Below are 6,000 nucleotides of genomic sequence, written 5' to 3' on the forward strand. Positions count from 1 at the left end.
AGCGGGATATCAGGTCAATACCAATACACTTTTGCAGTGTTGCAACTAGTTTAAAGGGGTATACCCATTAAGTAAAAAAAATGTTGAGTAATTCCCCCCACCTGGAGACTAAAGCAATCTGCTCAATACTTTTTATTACTTTGTCAGTCTCCTTTCCTGACTTCTGAGTCTGCTACCTTCTGCTCATGGCCCAGAAAACAGTGTCTGCTTATTCCTCTCTGTCCTGCTGTGAACTCCATCTTTCCCCCTCTCTTCAGAGACACTCATGTAAAGAACGTCCCTGGCTGTCTGTCTCTGAACTCTGTGAAGTCGGCTGGCCACTTCTGGAAGGTTATTTGCAGTGAGTTTGCCAGCAACTTGACCTCAGAGGGGGACAGTCGGTATCGGAGAGTGCGGAGACAGCCAGCCAGGGACGTTCTTGACATGAGTGTCTCTGAAAGGAGGGGAAGGGTGGGGGGAAGAGGGTGTTTAGATTGGGAAGGAGAGCAGGAAGGAGCAGACTCAGAAGGAGACTCATAAGGTAATAACAAGTATTGCGCAGATTGTTAGTCTCCAGAAGGGGGCAGTAATGAACATATATTTTACTTAAAGGAGAATTCCGGGCTGGGGGGATTTCTCGCAAAGTGCCGGGGAGGGGGAGGATGAAAGAAATAACATGGACTTACCTTCTCCGCTCCAGCGCTGATGCCGGTATCCTGCCCCTGGTCCCCGGCCGCTTCCTGGCTAGAAATAGGACATGGGAAGAGATTTGCCAGGCTCACTCAGTGAGTCAGCAGCCAAGGTGGGACTCCACTACGGCCGCTAACTGGCTGAGCGGCCCCGGCACATCATCTCCCAGGTGCCCTCTAACATGGAAGCAGCCAGGGAATTTCTCTGTTTTTTTTTTTTACTCCACAAGAACTTCTCCTCTATATAGTACTGCTTCATTTTTTAAGCATAGCTCCCTTCTTTAGTGCTATTTTTCAGAATTTTCTATTGCTTTAGAGCTTCTCCTCCATCTAATGCGGCTCCTTTCTTTAGTGCACACACACATACATACATACAAAGATACACACACACATACATTACGTACAAAGATACACACACATACATAGATACACACATGTATACATACATATACACACACACATACAGTACATACAAAGATACACATACATAGACATACACACTACATACATATACACTCATAGCTAGATGCATACACACACATACATTACATACACATGCACATACATTACATACGAAGATACACACACATACATAGATACACACATGTATACATACATATACACACACATACAGTACATACAAAGATACACATACATAGACATACACACACTACATACATATACAGTCACAGCTAGATGCATACACACACACATACATTACATACACATGCACATACATTACATACGAAGATACACACACATACATAGATACACACATGTATACATACATATACACACACACACATACAGTACATACAAAGATACACATACATAGACATACACACACTACATACATATACACTCACAGCTAGATACATACACACGCACATACACTCATACATAGATACACACTATATAAATACATATATACACACACGCACACACTACATATATATAAACACATAGATACACACACATTCACAGATACTCACACACATGCATAGATAAGGTACATTAGACTAATTACATGCAAACAAAGGAAAATCAGAAACGCCAGACAGATGTTCAGATTCGAACTAAGGACCCCAGCGTTGCAAGCACTAACTACTATATTTCTCATTAGTGCATCATCCTTATATAGCAGCGATCTGCATAGCGAGCTGTATGACACTATACAGATGACAGATGCAGCAGGGGTATCCATCCCTATATTATTAGGCACCGTTGCCAGGGACTATGCTTCATCCACATAATAAAATACTATGTATATCATAGCACCTGCGAACCAATTACAGAACACACCAATGACCATCAGAAAACCAGGGCGGCTTTCTGTGCACCCTCCTGGCATTGATATTGTCGCTGTGCTCTTAATCATATGGCTGTGTAGGCCCGAATATGCTGCACATAGTGTTCTGGGTGCTAATAACTTTATTGCAACGATTTTATTTCTTATTTCCTATCGCAGAAGGACATTTTCTTATCGAAACTGTTCCCGTTTTAATTATCTTTAATTATTATTATTAACTTTTTTTATTTTTTAGCTTCACCAGCGTAATTGCTGAGGATTAGTGAAAAGATTTTCGTTGTCGTGGATCTCAGCTGGTAGCGTATTATCCACGCCAGCCATATTATAAATGTGACTCTCTAATTGTGTGCGCCCAAGATGACTCCAGTCTGACGCACACCGGAGACCGAGCACAATGTATTCCTGAAGGGGAAAAAGAAATGTTATTTACCAATATTCAGTGTACTAAAGGGCAGATCGTTCAGCTACACAATACTATTCAATGCTTCTGGCTTAAAGGTTAATGAGAACACAAATTCTGCCGTGAATTATAACACTCCGACTATAATATACAAGAGGCTAAAATTAGAGATTGAAAACTTTTTGGTCAGCGACCAGGTAATGCAATAAGTGGATGTTATATTTTCTGTCTAATAAGACCGATCAGGACTGTTTGTCACACAACGGATGGCACAAATATGAAACAAATACTATCTGCAACCTGATGTCTATTGTACTTACACAAAAGTGTATTCAAAAGGTTTTGTTTTTTTTTAAAGGGGATCTATCGGCAGGTCAGACAAATCTAACTTGCTGATAGCTCCCTAGTGGGCTTTAAGGCGCTGAGGATGAAGGTGTGTCTTTTACCTTTATTCTCAGCACCCCCCTGCCCACTAGGGAGCTATCAGCACGTTAGACAAATATAATCTGCTGATAGCCCCCTATAGCGCCAGGGACGATGAGGAAGAAGGTGTGTCTTACCTTCCTCCTTGGCGCCAGTCCTGTGCTGTTGTTCAGAGTAATCTTCACTCCGGTGACTGTTAGGCGCACTGCCGTATCATCCAATCCGCTCTTTCTAATGATAATCAATGAAGGGGCAGGCCGGATGACGCAGCAGTGCTCCTAAGGGTGCTCCGGAGCGGAGACATACCATAACAGACATACCTACCTCCTCAATGTCCCATGTCCCTAGTTCCCCTTTAAGAACATGGATTTGTAATACCTTCTTATCCTTCATAAAAAAAGTAGCCCTGGGAACTCTTTAACTTCATACCAGTTTTTCTTTTTTTTATAGTTTGTAGAAAAGTTTCATCCTGCAGCCACGGACGGCGCCTTGATCTCGCTTTTTTTTGTTATTTTACAATCCCTCAGCCTTTGTGTAGCCTTTGCCCCGGACTGTAGTTATAACTGGAAACATACAGTACACTGAGGAGAACTGTGAAATGTCACTTCAAAGTCGTTCCTTTTATTGCCAGAGGAAAGGCCAATCTCTTCCTTATTCAGATTGAGAATTGCCTCCGGTAGCCTCAGCCATGTCTTATGGTCCATTGACACCTTACAATTTCCGTACAGGACATTAGCGCCTCCCGTTATGATCATAAGATGGCCCTTTCATCATTACAGCTATTGTAGTGTATGTTCTAGGAATAAATTCCTTCACCTATCTGATGGATTTTGTAACGCTGGAGGACAAGTCAGAGAGGAGGAGAATTTGCATGTTATAATTCAGTAAGCCTTTATACAGATGCATGACCAGGATCGGAGATTCACGATACATAGGCAGATGGTTTCCCAATTCTTGTTTTTGTAAAATGGAACTTACACATAAGATAAGTGTTGGCCAAATTTCACGATTTAAGTGGGATTGGCGTAAAGCAAATGTACCAATTATCTTAATTAATCGGCATTGGTGAAGGGATGCTGGTGGCCCTCTGCTTCATCAGCATTACTTCCCGGTTCCCATGCTCGGCGGCGGTCTTTTCCTAGCACTGTCCCAGAGCACTGGGGACAGGCCAGCCTCTCCCCAGTAAGGCAAAATCCCCTCTGTGATGTGGCTCCATTGATTTTAATGGCACCACGTCACAGAGGGTAGGGGGTTTCGTAACACAGGGAGGTGGCATGTTTCCCCCAGTGCTCCAGGCCGGTGCTGGGGAAAAGACCCTCGCTGAGCATGGGAACCGGAAAGTAATTCAGAAGAAGGAGTGGGCCACCAGCCAATGCCGATCAATTAGGGTAAGAAAAATAGTGTAGCGATGCACCTAATGGTACTGTATTTGCTGGTCTTCTGTATATCATGGGTCTTCCAACTCTACCCTGGCAGAGGGGGAGATAGGGATCAGGTAGTTGGATTCCCCAATTCTTTTGTACATAGGTGCCTTTTCTTATTGGGGGGGAGGCCTTCCAACGTTTCCTCAGCAGAGTTGGAGGTTGGGATTAAGCAATTGGATTTCACTTACCCAATCCTTTTGTATATGGGGGCCTTCTGTGTATTGAGGGCATTGTAACTCTCCCCTAGGAGAGGAGAAGATAGGAATCAGGCAGTTGGATTTCAGCTGCCCAATTTTTTTTATATAGGTGACATACTTTCTGTATAGCTAAGGGGGATATAGGGATCAGGCAATTAGATTTAAGTTGACAATTCCTTTTGTTATTAGGGACCTTCTGTATACAGGATAGGCCTTTCATCTTTCCCATCGACAGAGTTGGAGGTGGGCATCATGCATTTGAATCTGAGTAACCCAATCCTTTTGTATGTGAGTACCTTCTGTATATCGGGGGCCTTCTAACCCTCCCCAGCAGAGGGCAAGATAAGGACCACGGAGTTGGATTTCAATTGTCCAATACTTTTGTATAAAGGTGCCCTTGGTATATCAGTTACCCAATCCTTTTGTATATCGGGGGGGCCTTCTAACTCAATGTTGGGGCCTTTTAACTGTACCCATCAGAGGGCAAGATAGGGATCAGGCAATTGAAATTGAGTTGCCCAATGGTTCTGTTATTGGGACCTTCTGTACACAGGGGAGGTCTTTCAGCATTTCCCCGACAGAGTTGAAGGTGGGGATCATGTACCTGGATTTCAGTTGCCCAATCCTTTTGTATATGGGGGCTTTTTGTTTATGGCATGGCCTTCCAACCCCCCAGCAGAGATAAGGATTAGGAAGTGGGATTTCAGTTGCCAAATCCTTTGGTATATGGGGGCTTTCTGTCTGTATATGGGGTGGTTCTCCGGCTCTCCCCCAGCAGAGATAGGAATCAGGCAGTTGGATTTCAATTGCCCAATCAAAAACAAACAAAAAGTTTTTAGTAACATAAGTAAAGATTAGTGAATTTACAGTACATTCGGGATCACAAAACCCTAAAAAGTCCAGGCGGCCGGAGAAGATGGATGCCGTCCTAGGGCTGCCTGGAAAACATGGATACAATCTATGCGTATCAATGCTTGCGTTCCATGAAAAACACATTCACATTGAACCATGCCTGTTTGTATATGGGGTAAATGGGCGCGATAGCTGTCAGTGAACTTGTACCGCCGCTTTAGACTCCTGGGTTTTTTTTTTCTTTGTTTTTAGTAAAATTGCAAAGTATCAGTATATAAAAAGCAGAGAAACAACACACTGCGAGGCGGAGATCAGGCATGAAGCAGATAATGAGCGTGGCGCTAATCAGAGGCATTCAGATGGAAGAAGCGTGGCAATCACGTCGGATGGCATTTCATCACATATTCTTAAATTGCAGCAAAGTGTTTCGTGTATTCCAGTCTGCTCGGTCTGCAGCCCCTTTAAGGAACAGGGTTTCCAACCTATAAACAGGTGACAGGCTGCAGCTCTGCGGTGGGTCCGGTCCTCACAGAGGGAACAGCAGGAAGGTAACTGCGGATAATAAGTACAAATAAGTTATCTCCACTCCGGAATCCAGAACGCCCTACATGAAACTAAGGACAATCGGCTTCTGTCTGCATTAACATTCACTGCTCTGGAGGGGATCTGCACCTTAAATCTTATTTATTCTTCTCGCACTTGTACGGTGGAAATGACTAGAAGACGA

Source organism: Dendropsophus ebraccatus, chromosome 2, assembly GCF_027789765.1.
Source record: "Dendropsophus ebraccatus isolate aDenEbr1 chromosome 2, aDenEbr1.pat, whole genome shotgun sequence".
Classification (NCBI taxonomy): domain Eukaryota; kingdom Metazoa; phylum Chordata; class Amphibia; order Anura; family Hylidae; genus Dendropsophus; species Dendropsophus ebraccatus.